Source organism: Stenella coeruleoalba, assembly GCF_951394435.1.
Source record: "Stenella coeruleoalba genome assembly, chromosome: 4".
NCBI lineage: Eukaryota > Metazoa > Chordata > Mammalia > Artiodactyla > Delphinidae > Stenella > Stenella coeruleoalba.
This window is the reverse complement of record NC_137149.1, coordinates 76346341-76370391: the sequence shown is the minus strand read 5'-3', so window position 1 is coordinate 76370391 and position 24051 is coordinate 76346341. Positions and strand designations below refer to the sequence as shown.

Below are 24051 nucleotides of genomic sequence, written 5' to 3'. Positions count from 1 at the left end.
TAATTTGCACTGTCTGCAAAAAAGTATTATCAATTCATATAGAGGGCTTAAGGAGACTTTCATTACCTGTGTAAGTTCACGCATCTTTAATGTAGTGTAAGTCTTAGAATTGCTAAATTTTCAAAAAGACAGTAATAAAAAAATGTTGGCTAACAAAGCCTACTGTGGATAGATGGGAAGACCATTGCTCAAATCTTTTAAATCCTCTATATGAGCTTTATTGTGTGCCCATTTCTGATGGTCTTTAGGTACACAATTGAACAGTGCTCTTCAGAGAATTGTCCTCTTTTTTGCTTCATTTTATTCCACTGCTTCCTAAATAAGTTAAATTACTGCTCTGAGACTTACATGCATTACATTCCAACCTGAAATGCAGTAAATGTGAAAAAATGGAACTATTGAATAGTAGATGAAGATTATAGGTTCTTTTAGATGAAGGTTGGGAAAGGAATTGTCTTGTATTCTTACATATTTAAAAGGGTGCTACAGCTTTGGAACACATTTCCAGATGCAAAATTAACATCATAGAGAAACACCAGGTTCACACATTTTCTATTTAATGCCAACTCTTCTGTATGCTCTGAGTAGCCCTACCTTTTAGCATTTAAGAGATAAAGCTCTGTGTTAAATTTTCCAATTATTACCTGTCTGGTACAGTTGCAACAGGACCATAGTAAGTATTTGAGTTTTACTAGGGAAACGTAATTACAGTTTGAAAAATAGTAGAAAATGCATTCCTATCACATCCTTAGTGGCAGTTGATATGCTAAAAAGAAAAATGCTTAGGGCCTAATTCATAAGAGCTTTATGCTTCATTTACATTTTTCTGTGCAGTTTACTTGGAAAAGAGCATAATGCATGTTTTTCAAGTAAAATATGCCATTTTGGGATTCATTCAACTTGCTTTTCATTGTCCTCATTGAGGGCCAACTGTTCTTTTCTACAATCCTAAAGGGCACCAGTAAATGGAGTGGGTGGAAAGCCCTCAATATTAACTAGAAGAAATGCCTAAAACTGTTGTACAGATTATTTCGAAATTTTACAGCAATCTCCAGCAGTCAAATCTTGGAAAGCCTATTGTGCTATTACTATGCAGACTGTTTTCCAAGCCCTTTGTATAGGATATTGAACAAATTACATGACAATACAGATATTTTTGAGGGCTGCTTAGAATTCACAAAAAGACTCTGACCATTTCCTAGCTAATCTAGGTTCTTTTACTTACTTCAGTGTTTCTCAAAACATGGCCTGTAGGTTAGCAAGTATGAGAATCAGCTGAGACTCTTGTTAAAAATATGATTTCTTAGCGATTCTAAATTTTTGAGGGTGGAGGCTTGGAATTTGAATTTTACAAGTTATTCAGGTGATTCTTACACAAATCTCATGATAAGCACCAGATTTAAAACCCCATCACTGTGTTTTGGACTAAGGCAATCACAACAGAGTTTTCTTTTAGGTAGGGCCACACACTCTCATTTAGTGATCAACGATTTGTTAAACCAAATGTATTAGCTGGTGTAAGATCAACAAACATGCAGAAGGCCGAAATCACATTTGCAAGAGACAACGATTTGGTACCAAGGACAAAGTCATAACCCATGAGGGTCTAATCTGTGACCCTCAGTCTTTCTTGCTTCTATGTTTTCTAGGCTCTCCAAAACTGCACAAAGAAAAGGCCAGGCAAAAGGCATTTATCACATTGTTCACTGATGCACTAGAAAATGAATATTGCAGACAATCAGTTATTTATTCTACACACTATCAAAACTGCCAGGCCAATTTTCTTTCCCCACTGAATTCACTGAACTTACTGGGTGGTTTTGGCATCATATTGAAACCACCATAGCCTGACAGCAGAGAAACTTTGGGACCCAACACAGTTGTTCTAAAAAGGAGTTGTCTCTGCCATTTTAGAGTAACAATTTTAACATATTTAGTGGAAAAAAGCCACAGACCTTGATACATTTAGCTAAGTCTACTCCAAGTTAAAGCTGCGCACTTGACACTTCCTCATTGATTGATAAAAGAAAAACCTTACGTAGTAGGAATTCCTAAGTGTCACCCACATCTGATTTTCCTCTCCTTCCTGGCACGTAGGAAGATGCTACTTCCATGCCCAAGTAAGCAGAAATGATATGTGTCACTTCCTGGACAAAACATTTAATTGTATGAACTTCCCAGCACAGTCCCTCCCTGATGCAATAACCAAGCAGGTACATGTTCCCAAGGGTACAGTCACAGGATAGTGAGCATTCATCATCCTGGACCACTGAGTTACCCCAGAGAGTCACCTGGATTTGCAGTCATCTTTGTAAGCAAGAAGCAAACCTTTCTTCTGGTAAGCCACTGGGATATGGGGGTTGTTTGTTACCACAGCATAACTTATCCTACCCTGGTTAACATAACACAGTGTGGTATATTAAGGCTAATATAGCTATATATTAGCCTTAGCAAAAAGAACACTCTAGACTGATACTTGGCAGAAAAGTCATGATGACCAAATAGCTCCTTCTCAAAGAACATTTCATCTTCATGTTCATTGGAGTAGTATCAGTCTCTGGGTGGCAATGAAATACTTTGAAACATTTTCTGGCTCTGAGAAGGCTTTTGGGATTCAACTCAGAAGAGATTATTTTGAGGATCAAATGAGATAATGTATGCCAAAGTGTTCTGTTTACTGCACAGAGCCATACAAAGAGGAGTCAGCTTGACAAAGAGCCCATTTAGATTGTTCTGAAGTTCACACATTCTAAAGTGAGTACTCCATCATTTTGCTTTCCATTGGAGGGTTTTTTGTTTTGATATTTAAAAGAGAATAAAATTTGTTGGATAAAAGGGGATCCACATGTTATGAAATCAGAGTTACATTTCCTGTCTTGCCACTATTATCTACATTTATAGTCATGCCTTTTTTTCAAGATAAGTCTATTAAGCACTTGCTGGGAGCATAATGGGAAATGCTGTGAGAGGTAGAAAAGCAGAGGAAGTATCCTTTACAGGCCTCCAATTTCATTGTTAATTGCAATACAATTAACAGCTTCTAATCTCCCTCATGTTTCCACCCAAAAATACTCTAAGTAAAAGTGCTATCATTTCTGTTAAGTGCTATCTTTAGAAAAAGGTCTCATAACAATGGGGTTTGGTCAGTACCTTTAAAATTCAATTTTTATCCATGTAAATTTTTTTGAATGATGTTATTTTTCCTTTAAAAAGTGGTAGGGATTAGTTAAGCATAGATATCTGGATAAGAAAAGGTTAATAGAAATATTAAAATCCTTAATGCACTACTAAAGCTCTAAAAAAAGAAAAGACCTTTTTAGGCTATTCTAAGAGAGAGAGAACATTATACTGTTTTCCTCTGTGTCAATTTGCCCTAAAGGTATGCTGTTTCCTGAGCTCAATAAAGGCCCTGTTTCTTCTTAGCCCTTACAGTCTATTAGTTACTGTGGTGGGTGCTTTGAGACATGGCAGCAATCATTTGTAAGATGATAGGAGCTCTCTTCATTCTGAGATGTGGGTTTTATCCATCTAAAATTACCCAAATGATACAGATGTTGCAAATGTGAGTCCTTATTAGAATGTTTTCTTCTCATTACCCAGCAGAAAGCTGTGTTCCTCACATTCCAGCCAAACATAGAAGGGCTGCCTTAAAAAGCTTGGGCTGAGCCTATTGCCTCTGTCTCTTTCCATAGAACCTCTGGGCATCCAAAGACATCTGGTTTGCCTCACTGACACAATACAAAAAGTCAGACCGGAAGAAGCCAACCAAGACCCAAGAATAGAATTGCCAGGTCCACTCAGTACCCAGCCCCAGCTCCTACACAGTTACTCAAAGTAAATTTGCAACCTTTGCAACCAGGAGGCTAGTGACACACAAAGCTGTTTAACGAAGAACTGGGGGAAATTGACCCTTTAGCATCCTGTTAGCACTATATGACTGGTATAGTGGAACTTTCTTCTGTCTGTGGTGAGTAGATGTCTTTATAATACAAAAAAAAGGGAAAAGAAAAAAAAAAAGCTATCTGGAGACAGATCCTGATAAACAATCCATACTATTTCCTTTCCTCCTATCTCTATTCCCCTGGCATGTATGCTTCATATTCCAGAATTAATTCACTCAATAAATACTGAATGCTTTCTGTGTGCCAGACATTTTTCTGGTTACTGAGGAAACAGCAATGGAAAAGACAAAGTCCCAGTTCCCACTGCACTAATATTGTAATTGGAGACAGAAAATTGTAAAAACAGATATATAATATAATGTTGGGGATACACATGCTTAGAAGAAAATAAAGCAGGATAAAGGGAAAGAGGATAAAAGTGGCTCCAATTATCCATAGGATAATCAGGAAAAGCCTCACTAAAGAGAGGATCTGAAAGATGACGTGAGGGAGTGAGCCATGGGAAAAGCTGGGACAAAAGTTCCAGGTAGCAGGAAGAGCAGGTATAAGGATCTGAGTGTGGGAGCAAGCTTGGTGTGTTTGAGGGACAGCACAGGTATGAAGGCTGCTGGAGAAGAAGGATGAGGAGAGTTACAGGACATGAAGCCAGAGAGGCCTTTCCACATTGGCTTACAGGCCACTAGGAGGACTTTGAATTTTGTTCTACATGTGATGGGAAACTCCTGGAAGTTATGAGCAGGTGAATATATGATCTGAATATATGATCTGGGAATAGTCTGATGGGGCAGAGCTAAGGAGTCTAACTGGGAAAGAGGAAAGAAATCAGAGTTCTGTTATGCACAGCATATGGGATCACATATCTTGCACACCTTCTCCAATTCCCATGATTGCCTATTTCTTTCTTTCTATAGGTTGGTACCCACCTGTGCCAGCTTGCCCCTCCACTTTAGAACTTAGAGAAATTGAGGAAGTGTGTTTGCCTAGGTCCTTCACAACTTATACTCCAAGCCTGGATTAAACATGCAAAGATTTTATTAGGGGTAATGCCTATGTGAAAGGAGACAGAGAGGGAGCTAGAGCTGGTGGGGAGAGCTGTCAGACAACAATGCAAGTCTGACACTGAATGAAGGAGAGAGAAGAGAGAGTTGAGTGAAAGGCTCCTAGGTAGCCATGCAGTCCACCAAAAGTTCAACAAAGCCATCAGTTCTTGAGCCAGAAGTGGCCAGCAAAGGAGTCCTGTGTCTACCAGGAAGGGATCTGTATTAGCATCCCTGCCAAACTCAGTCATTGGCGGGGAGCAGTCTACAGGAAGCACTGACTCACTGCAAAGGTAGAATAGATTCCAAAGCTCAGCAGTTGGGGCCCTCAGTCAAGAACATTCCCTTTAGTAGGACTTCTGCCAGCACATTCTAAGGCTGCCACAAAAGGTTAATGGAGAAAATGAAGGGTCATGGGAGAACTTATTTTTTAGGATGGCAGATGACCCAGTAGAGAAGATCATAATCAAGAAGAAGAGAGAAGGGCAAATGGCAGAAGTAAATCCTTGAAAAGAGGTAAGGCAGGATCAGCTACATGAGTGGGAGTATGACCTGAGCTGGACTGTGCCACAGGAAGGGAAACAGAGTCTACAGCAGAGATTCAGTGGATTGGTAAGAGAGAATGAGCATGTCCTTTCTTGATCCCTTATACTTTCTTGGGGAAGTAGGGAGCAAGGCCATCAGCTAAGAGTGAGGAGTAGGGAGGGAGTAATGAAAGTATGAGGATAAAAGAAACGTGAAGTACCCATCAGGAGCTGTGGAGAGTGACTCAACTAGGGGAATGTGGTAGAACTGTGTGGTTCACTGCCTGTACGTGAGTAAGAAAACACAAAAGGGTTTATTGCAGTGTAAAAAAAAAGTGTTACCAAACAATAAAATAATTGTAAACTTATGAGTTACAGTTAGTGAACCACAGAACCACTGTAGCAAGAGATTTCCAACTAATCTGCATAGGCTCTGCAGCAGGATTGCTCAGGCTTGATTTTCCACAAACATGTCATATATGTCTACCCATAGTTTCATGTACCTCACAGATCATGACATAAGCACGTTCACCTGACTGGTACAGCAGTGGCAGGTAGGGGCAGCTGCATCAAAGATTTCTCTCACCTCCACTATTGAGCTGTACCCCACAGGCCTACAAGACCTGTACTTGCCCAGCTTCAAGACCAAAGAAATATCCCGGAGTCAGCAACAGAGACATCAATGGTTTAATGAATAGGGGGACCTTACATGTCTGAAGCAAGGTCCTGGAGTGACACTCCACCGCGTGTGGCAGACAGCAGACAGGACCTGGCAGCAGTCTTCAGTCCCAGGGGCAAGGGGAGGTTACCAGTTATGGGGGGAATTTTGTCAGGTTGGCTCATTGGTTACCAGGGATACCAGCTGAGGGGCACGCCCCTCACTGCTCCCTGGATAAGAACAATCACTAGCTGAGGCCTGGGGCAAGTATGTAGAAAGGTCAATCATGTGAGTAGGGTACAGGGGAGGCAGACACTGGTCATGCAGGGGATGTACAGACAGCAAGAGAACAGCCACCTTGAGTGCCCTGACCATACAACCACCTGACCCAAGGGAGTGAGCTGCCCCCATTCACTCACATCCAAACTCACTTTGATATATCAGCAGGTACCTTCATGTTGCCCTTGAAAAGAGATACTACCCAATCCTGTCTAGAAAGGATTGGGTAAAGAGTAAAATGTAATTGCTGGTCATTGTTCAGATTTAAAGTGAGAATTTGGTGCACAGAAATGTAGGTAAGGAGGTTTGACTCAAGCATCAGTATTTTTTTTTTAATCCTCCAGTAGATCCTAATGTATAGCCATGATCAAGAACCAGTGTGCTAAAAGAGTGAAGGAAAGAAAAAAATTCATTCCAAGTAGAGAAGTGAATCATATTTTTTTGTGATACACTTGAGTTGGGTCCTAAAGTAGGATTTCAGCATAGAAAATGGAGTAAAAGCGGGTTCTAAGGCTGAAGGGAAAACATGAAGATTAAAAAAAAAAAACACTCCAAGAGAGGAACGTGAATGGTAAGCTTAGCAAATGCTGAGTGTTCCTTGAGGTTATGATGCCAAGCACAAGAAGGAATTTGCAGCAATATGGGTGGAATTAGTATTAACATACTAAGTGAGGTAAGCCAGACAGAGAAAGACAAATATCATATGATATCACTTATATGAGGAATCTAAACAAATGATACAAATGAACTTATTTACAAAACAGAAACAGACTCACAGACTTCAAAGACAAACTTATGGTTACCAAAGGGGAAACATGGGGGGCAGGGATAAATTAGGAGTTTGGGATTAACATATACATACTACTATATATAAAATAATAAACAAGGACCTGCTGTATAGCGTAGGGAACTCTACTCAATATTCTGTAATAACCTATATGGAAAAAGAATCTGAAAAAGAATGGATTTATGTATATGCATAACTGAATTACTTTGTTATACACCTAAAACAAACACAGCATTGTAAATCAACTATACTCCAATATAAAATAAATATTAAATTTAAAAAAGGAGTATGATAGGTAAGTCAGAGAGACGTCAGATTACCAGTGAGAGTTTCAACCTATTCCAGGCAATAGGGAGCTATTGCAAGTATTTGAGGATAGGAATGACGAGGTGATAAGGCCAAGTGATCTTTCGTAAAGTCACAAAATTAAACACCAACTAGAATTCTGATCCTATAAAATCATGGGAAGTCTTGTCTAGATAATCTTTCATTTAATAAAAACACATCTTGTCTCACTGTCCCTATAATTCAGCACGTGAAGAGATTTTTTATTAGCTCTTCACTTTGAATCATTTTCCTAAATATTCCTAATTGAATTGAATTGGAGAAACACATTGGGAGTAAATGGGGTCAATAATCCTGTAGGCAAAGTGTCTGTAGGTGCAACAGACTTTATTAACTACTGCTAAAATGTGCACTTCTAGCCTATCAATACGGACTCTCTTTAGGTCATCAAGGAAAAAACATGAAATAATCAATTTTAAAATATACATATTTCTGTGTCTTCATATGCTTTACAGCTCCAATGAAGAGTAATCATGGTTCAGGTAATACCAACCTTGGAAAATCTACAATTTATATACATACTTCTAGAATGATTTTCAGTGTTTGCATAGAATTTATGTTCTTGTTTATAATTTTTCTTCAATTAATATTAAAGTCAGTTTGCATTTTTCTTGAATATATATCATAAATGGTACAGAGAATGTAGACTGGCAACACCCCTATGGCAAATGAAGGGCAATCTTTTCTTTTCTTTTTTCCATACAAATAACTCAAAGAAAGTTTAGTATTAGTGGTTTTGTTTAATTTTTGAATTTTATTTTATTTTTTTTTTATACAGCAGGTTCTTATTAGTCATCAATTTTATACACATCAGTGTATACATGTCAATCCCAATCGCCCAATTCATCACACCACAATCCCCACCCCCCCCCACCCCGCGGCTTTCCCCTCTTGCTATTCTCACTTCGCCAGTGAATCCACAAAGTGATATATCACAGGTGGATAAAATAGGAGTTGATCATATGTGATGGATCACAAGGACTGTGTTCTATCTTCATCTTCCAGAATAAGAAGAAAAAGAAAGTGTTCAGATTTCTTTGAAAAAGATGTAGATTTAAGAGAAGCAACAGAATTTTTTTAACATGCAGTACTGAGTATAGAAGGTACTTTACATCTCCACATCAGAGCTCTGGGTAGAATAAAAAAGAGTTTCACTCTGAGCTCAGTTATTCATGGATATTATGAAAACACGAGCTCAACTAATGAAGCCTACCTATTGTTAGTATCCTACTTTCATGATATATCTAAAAGCATTGTTATTGTTTTTAATACTATTCATCAACCAGGAACACATGAAAAGTAGTAATGCAAAGGCCTGTCTTGGAAATGGACATGCTATCTGGAAGGGAATGGAAGCACACTCAGAAGAGACACTGACAGCTCAGGATTTGGTGGGAAGCAATAACGCCTGAAGGAAGAAAATCAGCTCCAGCTTTCGTGCTTTATTTTTGTCAAACAGGTTTCTGGTTGATGCTCCTGGCCACTGACAGACCTCTCCTTCCTGTGCTTCCCATTTTTATCCCCAAGTATGTTCTGCCTCCTTCCCCTGGCTCTGAATCTGGCCTGCCTAGCTGAGACCAGGGCCACTGTACAGGGAATGGAACTAATTCTACCTCAATGTGTACCCAGAATGGCACTGACATCTCCAAATGGGACAAAGCATCAGAATTCCCAGAGAAAGAAGGCCAAGGAGGGCAGACGTGTGCAAGCAACTCTGAGAAAACCATTTCTTTCTCTTTCCCTAACCTTTACACAACAGAGCCATTTATTCTGCAAAATCTGGAGCTATGTCTTATATTTTCTGTTGCTTGCGTTTCTCAAAAGGTGAATTTAGGCCTTTGTCTCTGGTTCCTTTCTACTCTCCTCTCCCAGATAAGATGAAGAGCAAGATCTTTCTTTCTTTCTCCCTCTCTCTTTTTTCTTTTTTAAACACAGAAAGATGAACCCAACAGGGCTTAGAGGTCCATTAAAATCCCCAGTAGCCCATTGAGTCAATAACATACTAAGCAACTTTGATTTATGTATGGCCCAAGATGTTGCATTGGGAAAACAATGTGTGTTTTCAAAATAAACACATGGGGCTTCCCTGGTGGCGCAGTGGTTGAGAGTCCTCCTGCCAATGCAGGGGACGCGGGTTCGTGCCCCGGTCCGGGAAGATCCCACATGCCGCAGAGCGGCTGGGCCTGTGAGCCACGGCCGCTGAGCCTGCGCGTCCAGAGCCTGTGCTCCGCAACGAGAGAGGCCACAGCAGTGAGAGGCCCGCGTACCGCAAAAAAAATAAATAAATAAACACATGTACAAAAATATATACTGGCCAATATACGTTAACCATTTTTATTGAGGTCTGTAAACAACATACATGCCAAAAGAGACAATTTGTAAAGATCAACCAATTGGGAACAGGTGCTTTGCAATTCTGGTATGGATGCAGGATTTAGCAACCAAACACTGTAATTTAGGCTTTATCACCAGTCCCTTGATTAGAATCTTTTCATATCAGATAAACCAATGTTTTGTCTCATATGAATCTTTTTATTTTTATTAATTTGAAACCATGTTTCAAAATCTTTGAATCCTGTAAATTTATCTTAGAAATTATCAGCCCTTTCACTAACCCTGAGCAAACTATTTTTTATATATATTAGGTCATATGAGATGGCCCATTAGTTGTTCTGGGTCCCTTGGAACAAAAGACGGTGGAAAGATGGGGACCCTGGGAGGGCATGCATTAAGTGCATTGGAACATCAACTCACAGCACCCAGGTGACCCTAAAGAATACATTTGCCTACCAGAGATCCTACAGAATAATGCCCAAAGAATAGCTTACATGCCCCAGGATTTATTTTTGAAGAATCCTACAACCAAGTGCCTCTTCTCAAGGACTCCTCGGAATCCATGGATATGTTTTTGGGAAATCTTCAGGTATTATGATTATGCAGTGCATGTTTTCATTTCAATGTCAATGATCTTTTTTTAAATTAATTAACTTATTTATTTATTTATTTTTGGGCGCGTTGGGTCTTCTTTGCTGCACGCAGGCTTTCTCTAGTTGCGGCGACCGGGGGCTACTCTTCATTGCGGTGCAAGGGCTTCTCATTGCGGTGGCTTCTCTTGTTGTGCAGCATGGGTTCTAGACGCACAGGCTCCAGCAGTTGTGGCATGCAGGCTCAGTAGTTGTGGCTCACACGCTTTAGAGCGCAGGCTCAGTAGTTGTGGCGCCCGGGCTTAGTTGCTCCACAGCATGTGGGATCTTCCCATACCAGGGATTGAACCCATGTCCCCTGAATTGGCAGGTGGATTCTTAACCACTGTGCCACCAGGGAAGTCCCTCAATGATCTTTCAAAAACAATGTAAGCACATTCTGGATTATCTGGGTGCCCCCTTACAACTGAGTATTTCCAAGTGGGGAGAACCTAAAGTGGCAGAAGTTAAGTTTTAACGCAGGGCTTCTCAAACCTGGGGTCCACATGTAGATGGAACTGAGCGAGCTCAGGTATGGGTGCCACTGCTGTGGTCAAAGGCTAAGGACTGATGGACAGCATTTATCTTCTTATTCTTCAATTTTGGTACGTTCCAAACTAACAGGGTTCCTCTTCAAAACATTCTTTCAAGGCCAGTGAGAGTATCTCTTGTAGTCCATAATCAAAAGTCAAGGGAAATGTTCCTTAATCTGCTTCCATACTGCACATTAAGCTCAGAACAAGATACAGTGGCATTTCGTTCCTGGTTTTTCATTTTATCCCGTTTCAGATTTGCTCTGTCACCTGTACTGACTAGATCATAGCTCCCAAACTGGCATAACCATATCCTGTGACTCAGGAGGTACTGAGAATTCCTTGCTAGCACCTAGAACAAGCTCAGAAGTGCCTTGGGCTAACAGATAACATCCCAGCAACACTTTACTGGTCATCAGTATTCAGAGACTGTGGAATGGAATTCCAGTCAGAGCAAATTCATCCTGACTTATGAATTTTCTGGAGTTTATTAGGATGAACCAAACTGGGAAGATGTGATTGAAAAAAGCTTCTAATATCCCCCCACCAGAATAAAATGTGTAAGCCGGCTGAAAACAGGGAGTTGATTTCCCAGACGATTTCTTGAATTGATTTAAATGCAGCCATCTCAAATCTCATACAGTTCTGATTAATACCCACTTTATCTCCCTCTGTTGCTCACTTTCTCACAGATGAATTAAATAATGCCTACCTGTGCCACCCCAAGTCCTGCAGGAACACAACCTGATTGCTCAGAAGTGGTCTATTATGGTGAGCATGAAAAGCAATCATAATAAATTATCACTTTTAACACACACACACTCTCTCTCTCTCTCTCTCTCTCTCTCTCTCTCACACACACACACACACACACACACACACACACACACACACACACACACACACACCACGCATCCTCCCCCCCAACCCCACTGCTGCCTCACTGCAGCCCTCATGCTTCAATAGGCCAATTAAGTAACATGATATACACATGCAGGTCGAAAATGAGCCATCTCTCTTCAGAGTTGCCTGCAAATCGAACAGAGCTTATTTCATTTGGTGTCAGGGGCAATTAACCCAGGTACTGTTGATATCTGACACTTTTGCGACCTTCACACACTGCAGGTAAAACCACTCTTTCCTGACCCTTCTTGTTCCCTTTCTCCCCTCTGCCACCTCTTCCTGTCTTAGCTGTTGCACACTCCCGCTAGGTATTTCTCTTTAACCAAATCCACTCTTTGATGCATGTCTCTCTCTCATTGCTTTCTTTGTTTCTGACTTTCACGAGACATTCAGAAGAAGGAGAGCTGAGGCAATGCTGATTCCAAGAAAGTAAGAAAGAGAAAAGGAGGTGCTGCATTGTCTTCTAATCACCAGCTCAATTAGAAATTTGGCAGCCTGCAAATGTCATGCATAATATATGGAGCAAGCACTTTAAAACTGGATTATCGGGACTTTTTTCTGATATAAAGCCAGGCAATTTTTTGCAGATGCTGCTAAATGAAATAATCCTTTCTTTGGTCCTTCCCTGAGGGACATTTTCATATTATATGTTTTTTGTCTTCTTCATGAGTTTCCTTCTCCCATATTTAGTTAAAAGATACACACCCTCAAAACTTTTTTTGTAATCTTTTGTACATTTTCTTGCCATTTTCATGAATACAATGAACATTCATTCATTTTCTTTCACCAGCTTCTGTTTTGGTGGACTAATAATGTTGCTATTAAAAATCACCCTGGATCAAAGAAGATATTCTGAGCCTTAGATACGGAAAGAATAAAGTTTAACTGCAGCTGATAAAATAGTTGAGTGCTGTTATATCTCAGGGAGCATGTAATAAATGTGATTAAAATCACTGTGTTGGAGAAATAGACCTTAGATACCACTCAGTCCAACCCACTCTTTTGCAAACGAATCTGCTAAGTTTTAAGATCTTTGTACAATGGTCTAATATTCACCACACAGAGAATCCATCAACAAGACTCCTCATGCTATCTTCAAAATATAACCCAAATCCAAATAATTCTCACCACCTCCACTGCTACTCACCCTGCCCAAGCCATCGCTGCAATAGCTTCATAATTAGTCTCCCTGCTTCCACATTTGCTCCCAAGTAACTATTCTCTTAGAGCAGCCATAGGGATCCCTTAAAGTGTGAGCCATATCATGTTATTCTCCTACTCAAAACCCTCCAATGTCTTCCCATCACAAAATCCAAAGTCTTTTCCATTAACCAAAAGACCATACATCACCTGGCCCTGGCTGCCCCTCTGGTTTCATTACCTTCCTCTCTGTACCTTGCTCACTTCACTCCAAGCATGCTATTCCTTAAGCACTCAAAGCATACTCCGACTCAGGCTTTGACTTACACAGTTGTCATGTAGAAGGTTCTTTCCACAGATGGTCTCGTGCCTCACTCCCTCTTTTCATTCAAATCTCTGCTCAAATGTCACCTGCTCCAGAGAGGCCGTCTCTGATTCTCTTATGTTAATAGTCACCTCACTCACACCTTCCATCTCTCTTCCTCTTCCCAGTTCAATTGGTGTCACAGAACTTTTATCTCTAACCCACATTCAATTATATACTATTATGTTTACTTACTTCTGTATTGACTGCATCCCTCACTGTAAAGTAGGTGAGTAGGGTCTTTGCCTCTTTCATGCAGTATTTTACTTCCAGAAGAGCAGGATTAGGCAGGAAGTCCCAGCCCTCAGACCTGTGGCACGGTTACAGTTCTCTGTGCATAAGGATCTAGGAAAGAAAAGTAAAGAATGTCTGTTTTTCCTTTTGTGGTTTATGAAACATCCAATCTAGAATGTTTGAGGTTTGGTATGAGGCAACCAAGGATCTAGTTTTGGTCAATTTGAAATATTAAAGGACAAAATAATATGTCCTAGGAATAAGGTCAAATATTCTAGTAGCAAACTCTCACTCTTTGTAAGATCCCCCTAGCACCATGACATGTTGTTTGTGGGAAGAGGTTAGGTATTTGTAATTTTAAAAATTATAAAATCTTTGTTAAAGTCTGAACGGGGGCATTGCTTGACTTTCATGTTGAGTAGGTGACAGAAAGGATCTCTAAGGCCTTAGAGAGGTTAAAAGTAAAGGCCAAAGGTATGTGCTCTGGAGCCAAACTGCCTGGACCCAAATCCCGGCTCAGTCACTTACATGCTATGATGGTTAATTTTATGTGTCAACCTGACTGGGCCATGGGATACCCAGATATTTGGTCAAACATTATACTGGGTGTGTCTGTGAAGGTGTTTTTGCATGAAATTGCCATTAGAATCAGTAGACCAAGTAAAGCAGATTGCTCTCCCTACTGTGGTGGGCCTCATTCAATCAGTTGAAGGCCTGAATAGACAAAAAGGCTGGCCCTCCCATGAGTAACAGTAACATCTCCTGCCTGATGTTCTTCAAACTGGGATAGTGTTTTTTTCCAGACTATGGACTTGAACTGAAACATAAGCTCCTCCTCGGTCTTGGGCCTGCCAGCCTTCAGACTGGAGCTTAACACCACTAGTTCCTCTGAGTCTCCAGCTTGCCAACTGAAGATCTTGAGACTTTTCAGCCTCCATAATCACGTGAGGCAACTCCTTACAATAAATCTCTTTATACATATATCCTATTGATTCTGTTTCTCTGAAGAACACTGACTAATACACATGCTGTTGGGATCCTTGATCATATTACTTAACTTTGCTATCTCTGTCTATAAATTGGCAATAATTAACAGCATCTATCACAGAAAATTGTTGTGAGGCATAAATAAGTTACTCTATATTAATTGTTTAAGTAGTCTCTAGCACATAGTAAGCATTATGTCAATGTTAGCTATTACAATAATTCTTCCAGCCAGAACATTTTTTTAAGAATAGTAATTTGCATGAGCAGTTTGCTCTAAGTTTATGGAAGGGGTATAGTAACTTCCGTCTTAATGCACTTTAATTTACTTTACTCCAGGACCCAAGAAGATATGATGGAACATGGGATACCAATTAACAAAACAATCTCTTTCATCTTTACCTAATTATCTACAACAACAGAAATATCCCCCATATAGTTATTTAGACTTTGTAAACCAAAGAAAAAAATATTAGGGATCAAAGTTTAAAAAGTTGTTTTCTAGGGACTTCCCTGGCAATCCAGTGGTTAAGACTCTGCGCTTCCACTGCAGGGGACGCGGATTCGATCCCTGTTCAGGGAGCTAAGATCCCACATGCCGTATGGCATAGCCAAAAAATAAAAAATAAATTAAAAAAATAAAAAGTTGTTTTCTAAGCAACAACAGAGTTTAAGGTTGGTATTCAAAGTCCACTTCACAGATAATGAAGCAGGAAGAAAGGACACTGCCATAACCAAGGTCGCTCAAAAGGGAGGACTGCTAACTCTGCAGCCCACTGTTTAACTCACTGAATTCATACAAGCAGCGACAAGCCAAATCTCTCTTTTAATACACTTGGTCTCTGACACCTTGAGGCCACTAGAATCCCATGTTCACTCTGAACAAAGATTCATCTCGCACTGCTTCAGCCTCCCCAGGCCAGAATGGGACTTAAGGTTTAATTAAATCCTGTGGAGCTGCATTTCTGAAGGGGGTATTATCTTTAAGTGATTCTGGTTTATGAGTGTCTAGGAAAAGAGGAAGGAGAGGGAAAGAAGACAGAGAGCAAGATGTGACAGAGATGAGAAAGGAAGAGTACAAATCAAGTATCTTTGATCTAAGTTGATTAGTTATGCATTTTTGCCAGCAGTAATTGAAAGACACAAGGAGAATGTGAATTACCCAAGGAAAGCAATAGTGTGTGGTAGATAGCCTCTCTCTATTACCTATGTCAATGGTAGAACCAAAGTGCTGACACTGCATCACGGTTTTCAAAAGGCAATTTTGGACATCACATAAAACAGTTCTTCATCCTTACAATTTACACTTAGATGCTGCAGAAATAAGTTATGGAAGCAAATCTAAGTTGAGTTTACAGTTTCAATCAAAATTTCTCTTTTCTGGTGATGTTTTTATTCATTGTATACAATGCCACTACACAATGAGGAGATTTTCAAGAACAGTGTTTTTGCTTTTCCCAGTTTGCCCTAGGCATGGTAAAACAGAGGTATAGCTCCTTCTGCAAAGTAAAAATTAACTATTCTTTAGCTTTTAAAGAGTGATTCTGGATGAACAAATATCTAAGGGGTTCCAAAAATGGTCAAAGCTAGAAAATGTCTTCTCCTTCCCAGACATTTTTATTCCTGAAGCATAAAAGCAAGGAAATAGCACTTTTACATGCAAATAGAATGGCCCTAGGCTTTTCTTTGCAATATTTATGATCAAATTATATTTTTTAATGTCTTTGGAACAGGAGAAACTATTGGAACCACATGATTAGCTGACAGTGCTATGTTTTTAGTATACACAATAAACCTAGGTGTAAATTTCATTTCAAAATTATATCCTCTGAGGTTGTTAGCCATTTGATCTTTAAATTTCCACATTTGGGGACTTCCCTGGCAGTCCAGTGGTTAAGACTTCGCCTTCGGGCTTCCCTGGTGGCACAGTGGTTGAGAGTCCGCCTGCCAATGCAGGGGACGCGGGTTCGTGCCCCGGTCCGGGAAGATCCCACATGCCGCAGAGTGGCTGGGCCCGTGAGCCATGGCCGCTGGGCCTGTGCGTCCAGAGCCTGTGCTCCGCAGTGGGAGAGGCCACAACAGTGAGAGGCCCGCGTACCGCAAAAAAAAAAAAAAAAAAAAAAGACTTCACCTTCCAATGCAGGGAGTACAGGTTCGATCCCTGGTCGGGGAGCTAAGATCCCACATGTCTCGCGGCCATAAAACCAAAATATAAAACAGAAGCAACACTGTAACAAATTCAATAAAGACTTTAAAAATGGTCCACATCAAAAAAAAATCTTTTAAAAAAATTCTACATTTGCTGCAATCTTATTCAACAAATGGTAATCGCCTGCTATAGATTGGGCACTGTGGTGGTTAAAAATGAAAACACAGGTTCCTGTGCCTAATGAACTCACAGTTTAGTGAAGAGATGGGGCTTCTCAAAGAGACAGAAAAAAGGCACAGACTAAATCAAAATGTAGAATAAGATAGCATCATGAAGATATATTCAAGGTGTTATGTGAGGTTCAGATGCTTCTCCCTCAATGCCATAAATCCCAACTCTTTCAAAGTCATGCTACCATTCTTCTATCATCTTGCTCATCCTCCCTGTTGTATTTACCTGCAGATCCACGGGTTAATTCTCTTCATCTCTTAAATATGCAGCACCTGACTCACAGTGACTCTCCACCACTGCTCTTGGTGAGTTCAGTGTCCGCTTGGAATTCCTTCCAATATCTTAGCTTTTTAGTTTCATTGCCTTCTCAGCTACAACGATCTGATCTTCCACCCCACTTCAGCTTCCTTCTTTTCTATACATACTGTCATTTCAAATGACTGCACTGCTTCCATTGGCTCAATTTCGAGTATCTCATTCTCTGAGCTCCATCTGCTAACCTTCTGGCTTACTCCCTCTAGCACCCCAACTCCAACAATCTATTTGAACCCATCCATGTTTTCACTTGCCCTCCTCACCCTAGCCTAGACTCCACAACCTATCATTATTTTCATTATATTGCACATGCCCTAACCTCCCTTACCCCAACCCTGATAATTGCAAACACCACTCTGAACCTGCACCTGAATCACAGGTACCAAAGCCACTGGGTAAGTGAACACATAATTATGCTGATTCATCTTGCTTCAAATTTATGACTACAGTCTCTACTGCTTCTTGACATGCATATCGTATTTCCCCAACCCATTCTCAGTCTCCCACTCACCAGAGGAATATTCCATATCCTCTCTTCTCTCTCAACTTCCAACACCTCTTCTGCTATACTTTCTCTCAGCTATGACCTGACTTCTATTCACTGAGAAAATGGAGGTAGTCAGTAGAGATCCACATCTTCCTACAGCCATAAACCAGCCTGCATCTATACCCGTATACTCCTCCTTCCCTCCTGTTAAAACGGATGAACCATATACACCCCTTTCAGAGGCCAACCCCTTGATTTGTACTTTGGATTTCTTCTGCTCTTGCTTAACCAAGGATTTTGTACCCCCTCTCTCCTACATCATTGAATTTTTCCCTCTGGATTACTTCCATCAGTAAACAAACATACGATAATATCACCTATCTTTCATAAAATCCCTTCCAGATTTGAAATTCCTCTCTAAGTACCATTCCTTTGCTCTCCTTTATAGCAAATCTCAATTTTTTTAAAGTTATTTATACCTGCAGTGTCAAATTCCTCTCTGTCAATGCTCTCTTGACCCAGACTTTTGTCTCCACCATTTCACTGTACCTGCTCTTAGTCTCCATCCTAACAATGGTCATATCTCAACTCTCACCTAACCTCATATAGTAGCAGCATATAACAGGACTTATTATTCCTTAGTCATTGAAATACTTTCTTCATTTGGCCCCCAGGATGAGGATCCAGCTATAAACTGGCAACTTCACAGTCAACATTTCCAGCTATGACCTTTCCTCAAGTTCTACCTGTGTCTCCAACTGCCAAGTAGACACTGCCACTTGCATAGCTAACAGGCATCTCAAATTTAACATATACAGAAGTTACACTAAATTTTTCCCCTCTTAACTGTTTCTCCTACAGTTAACCCTCTCTCCAAAAAAAAAAAAAAATATATATATATATATATATATATATATATATATATATAGCTCAATTCCATCTGTCCAGTTGCTCATGCCAAAAAGTTTGAAATTATCTTACTCTCTTGTTCTTTCCTCCTACATCCAGCAAATTTGTTGGTGCCACCTTCAAAATATAGCCAAATCCAGCCACTTCCTATCACATCCACTGTTAACCTAGTCTAAGCATCAAGATTTTTGCAATCATCTTCTAATCAGACTGCCCATTTTTACCCTTAACCCCTGTATTTCCCTCCTCACAGAACCACCAGAGTAATTTTTTTAATGTTAGTCATTTCAGGTCATTTCTCTACTCAAACTCAAAACATTCCAGAAGATTCATATTTCATTCAGAATAAAAACCACACTTTTTTCAAGACCCAGCAGGTCCACATGAACTGGTATTCACAGTCTCTCTGAGATCACCTCCTACAACCCCTCCCCGGCTCGCTCTGCTCCCGCCACACTGTCTTCCTTGCTATACCCCAAACATCTTCCCAAGCATAACCTTGCTTCAGGGCCTTTGCCACTGCTGTTTTTTGGCTTGGAACACTCTTTCCCCAAGTGCACTCTCTACCACATCTGAAGTCTCTGCTCGAATAGTCAGTGTCATATTTCCTTGAATACCTTATGTTATCTCTTGTCATACTCTGTCACTTGACTGTGTTTAACTTCCGAAGTTAGTACTTACCATCACCTGAAATGCTGTATATGTATTTGTTTGTCTGTAATGATGAGGAGTACCTAGAGAACAAGGATTTTATTTTACTCCCTGCTATATGCCCCATGTCTACAAGAATGCCTGGTACATTATAGGTCCTGAATAAATATGTATTAAAGGAATGAGGAAACTTCTGCAATACTTCCTTCATAATGTGTCCCGCACCTAGCAGTAGCAACAAGAGAAATGGGAGCGAGAGATAAGTTCTTCCCCATGAGTTTCATCAATTTCCTCAACTTTGATTGACATACAAGGTCAAGGAAAACACTGTTTTCTCTGCAGATGCAATCAAGGTAAGACCACCAGGCTCTCTTCCAACCGTATTGCAGCCCCTAAGCCTTGCTTATTCAGGAACTTGAGAGCAACCACTGTTTGTACTGTCCCTCTCTTTCCACCTCTCCAAACTCATACCTCTCTATCTAATACTCCTGTTATGTCTCTGGCCACTCCATTTTTGTATGTGTGGGTTTCTCTTCCTTTTCTCCTCCCCTTAAATTTTGTTTTTCCTGGTATTTTGTCCTCAGCCTTCACTAGTCATTCGTCTGTTTGATCTCATTGATTCCCATCAAATACCATATACCTGTGAAAGGCTCACAACTCTATATCCTCATTCCAGACCTTTACTATATGCCAGCCCTATATATCTACCTAAAGAGCACCTCCACCTGGTGATTCCACAGCCACATTAAACTCAAGATGCTTGTATTAGCGAAAACAGGCTAGTTTATTTCTTTATTATTTGTAACATCTTTATTGGAGTATAATTTCTTAACAATGTTGCGTTAGTTTCTGCTGTATAACAAAGTGAATCAGCTATACATATACATATATCCCCACATCTCCTCTCTCTTGCGTCTCCCTCCAACCCTCCCTATCCCACCCCTCTACGTGGTCACAAAGCACCAAGCTGATCTCCCTGTGCTATGTGGCTGCTTCCCATTAGCTATCTATCTTACATTTGGTAGTGTATATATATCCATGCCACTCTCTCACTTCGCCCCAGCTTACCCTTCCCCCTCCCCGTGTCCTCAAGTCCATTCTCTACATCTGCATCTTTATTCCCATCCTGCCCCTTGGTTCATCAGAACCATTTTTTTTTTTAGATTCCATATATATATATATATGTTAGCATACAGTATTTCTTTTTCTCTTTCTGACTTACTTCACTCTGTATGACAGACTCTAGGTCCATCCACCTCACTACAAATAACTCAATTTTGTTTCTTTTTATGGCTGAGTAATATTCCATTGTATATATGTGCCACATCTTCCTTATGCATTCATCTGTCAATGGACACTTAGGTTGCTTCCATGTCCTTCCTGGCTATTGTAAACAGAGCTGCAATGAACACTGTGGTACATGACTCCTTTTGAATTATGATTTTTTCAGGGTGTATGCCCAGTAGTGGGACTGCTGGGTCATATGGTAGTTCTATTTTTGGTTTTTTAAGGAACCTCCATACTGCTCTCCATACTGCCTGTATCAATTTACATTCCCACCAACAGTGTAAGAGGGTTCCCTTTTCTCCACACCCTCTCCAGCATTTATTGTTTGTAGACTTTTTGATGATGGCCATTCTGACCAGTGTGAGGTGATACCTCACTGTAGTTTTGATTTGCATTTCTCTAATGATTAGTGATGTTGAACATCCTTTCATGTTTTGTTGGCAATCTGTGTATCTTCTTTGGAGAAATGTCTATTTAGGTCTTCTGCCCATTTTTGTATTGGGTTGTTAGTTTTTCGATATTAAGCTGCATGGGCTTATTGTATACTGTGGAGATTAATCCTTTGTCAATTGCTTCATTTACAAATATTTTCTCCCATTCTGAGGACTGTCTTTTTGTCTTGTTTATAGTTTCCTTTGTTGTGCAAAAGCTTTTAAGTTTCATTAGGTCCCATTTGTTTATTTTTAATTTTATTTCCATTTCTCTAGGAGGTGGGTCAAAAACGATCCTGTTGTGATTTATGTCAAAGAGTGTTCTATGTTTCCCTCTAACAGTTTTACAGTGTCTGGCCTTACATTTAGGTCTATAATCCACTTTGAGTTCATTTTTGTGTATGGCGTTAGGGTGTGTTCTGATTTCGTTCTTTTACATGTAGCTGTCCAGTTTTCCCAAGTCCACATATTGAAGAGGCTTTCCTTTCTTCATTGTATATTCTTGCCTCCTTTATCAAAGATAAGGTGACCATATGTGTGTGGGTTTATCTCTGGGCTTTCTATCCTGTTTCACTGATCTATATTTCTATTTTTTGCCAGTATCATACTGTCTTGATTACTGTAGCTTTGTAGTATAGTCTGAAGTCAAGGAGCCTGATTCTTCCATCTCCGATTTTCTTTCTCCAGATTGTTTTGGCTACTTGAGGTCTTTTGTGTTTCCATACAAATTGTGAAAATTTTTGTTCTAGTTCTGTGAAAAATGCCATTGGTAATTTGATAAGAATTGCATTGAATCTGTAGATTGTTTTGGGTAATATAGTCATTTTCACAATGTTGATTCTTCCATTCCAAGAACATGGTATATCTCTCCATCTCTTTGTACTTTCTTTAATTTCTTTCATCAGTGCCTTATAGTTTTCTGCATACAGGTCTTTTGTCTACTTAGGTAGGTTTATTCCTAGGTATTTTATTCTTTTTTTTTTTTTTTTTTTTATTCTTTTTGTTGCAATGGTAAATGGGAGTGATTTCTTAATTTCTCTTTCAGATTTTTCATCATTAGTGTATAGGAATGCCAGAGATTTCTGTGCATTAATTTTGTATCCTGCTACTTTACCAAATTCACTGATTAGCTCTAGTAGTTTTCTGGTAGCATCTTTAGGATTCTCTATGTATAGTATCATGTCATCTGCAGACAGTGACAGCTTTACTTCTTCTTTTCTGATTTGGATTCCTCTGATTGCCATGGCTAAAAATTCCAAAACTGTGTTGAATAACAGCAGTGAGAGTAGGCAACCTTGTCTTGTTCCTGATCTTAGAGGAAATGGTTTCAGTTTTTCACCATTGAAAATGATGTTGGCTGTGGGTTTGTCATATATGGCCTTTATTATGTTGAGGTAAGTTCCCTCTATACCTACTTTCTAGAGGCTTTTTACCATAAATGGGTGTTGAATTTTGTTGTAAGCTTTTTCTGCATCTATGGAGATTATCATACGGTTTTTCTCCTTCAATTTCTTAATATGGTGTAACACATTGATTGATTTGGATATAGTGAAGAATCCTTGCATTCCTGGGATAAACCCCACTTGATCATGGTGTGTGATCCTTTTAATGTGCTGTTGGATTCTGTTTGCTAGTATTTTGCTAAGGATTTTTGCATCTATGTTCATCAGTCATATTGGCCAAAACCTTTCTCTGGTTTTGGTATCAGGGAGATGGTGGCCTCAGTAGTTGTGGTACATGGGCCTCAGTAGTGGTGGCTCGTGGGCTCTAGAGCACAGGCTCTGTAGTTGTGGCGCACAGGCTTAGTTGCTCTGCGGCATGTGGGATCTTCCTGGACCAGGGCCCAAACCTGTGTCCCCTGCATTGGTAGGCAGATTCTTAACCACTGCACCACCAGGGAAGTCCCTGGTGGTATGTTTTGGGGTGTCTGTGAACTTATTATGATCTTAGGCAGCCTCTCTGCTAATGGGTGGGGTTGTGTTCCTGTCTTGCTAGTTGACTGGCATGGGGCATCCAGCACTGGAGCTTGCTGGCTCTTTGGTGGAGCTGGGTCTTAGCATTGAGACAGAGATCTCTGGGAGAGCTCTCACTGATTGATATTACAAGGGGCCAGGAGGTCTCTGGTGTTCCAGTGTCCTGAACTCATCTCTCCCACCTAAGAGGCTCAGGCCTGACACCAGGCCAGAGCACCAAGACCCTGTCAGCCACACGGCTCAGAAGAAAAGGGAGGAAAAAAAGAAAGAAAAAATAATAATAATAAATTTTTTTAATTATTAAAATCAAAAAAATTTTTTTAATAATAATAAAAAAGGAAGAGAGCAACCAAACCAATAAACAAATCTACCAATGATAACAAGAGCTAAAAACTATACTAAGATACACATAAAAATCAGAAACAACTCAGTTGCAGACAGCAAACCCCAAGTCTACAGTTACTCCCAAAGTCCACTGCCTCAATTTTGGGATGATTCATGGTCTATTCAGGTATTCCACAGATGCAGGGTACATCAAGTTGATTGTGGGGATTTAATCCGCTGCTCCTGAGGCTGCTGGGATTTCCCTTTCTCTTCTTTGTTCGCACAGTTCCTGGGGTTCAGCTTTGGTTTTGGCCCCACCTCTGCATGTAGGTCGCCCTCAGGCATCTGTTCCCACCCAGACAGTACCGGGTTAAAACAGCTGCTGATTAGGGGGCTCTGGCTCACTCAGGCCGGGGGGGAGGGAGGGGTACGGTAGTTATAATTGGAATGCAGGGCGAGCCTGCGGTGGCAGAGGCCAGCATGACATTATAACAGCCTGAGGCGCACCGTGTGTTCTCCTGGGGAACTTGTCCCTGGATCACAGGACACCGGCAGTGGCTTGTTGCACAGGCTCCCAGGGGTGTGTGGATAGTGACCTGTGCTTACACACAGGATTCTTGGTGGCTGAAGCAGCAGGGTTA

The 24051-nt window shown here is 40.3% G+C and overlaps 1 protein-coding gene across 11 annotated transcripts in view; it reads right to left on the bottom strand.

Moving 5' to 3' along the window:
* LOC307185259 (uncharacterized protein) overlaps nucleotides 1–24051 on the bottom strand; it is a 1189055-nt gene that overhangs the window by 1011119 nt on the left and 153885 nt on the right. For 10 of the 11 annotated variants that reach the window (XR_013827927.1, XR_013827928.1, XR_013827929.1 and 7 more), the window contains exon 2: nucleotides 13631–13780. The exons of the other annotated variant lie outside the window; for it this stretch is intronic. The gene's annotated coding sequence lies outside the window, so the exon portion shown is untranslated. The remainder of the gene's footprint in view (nucleotides 1–13630; nucleotides 13781–24051) is intronic. 11 annotated transcript variants of the gene reach the window in all.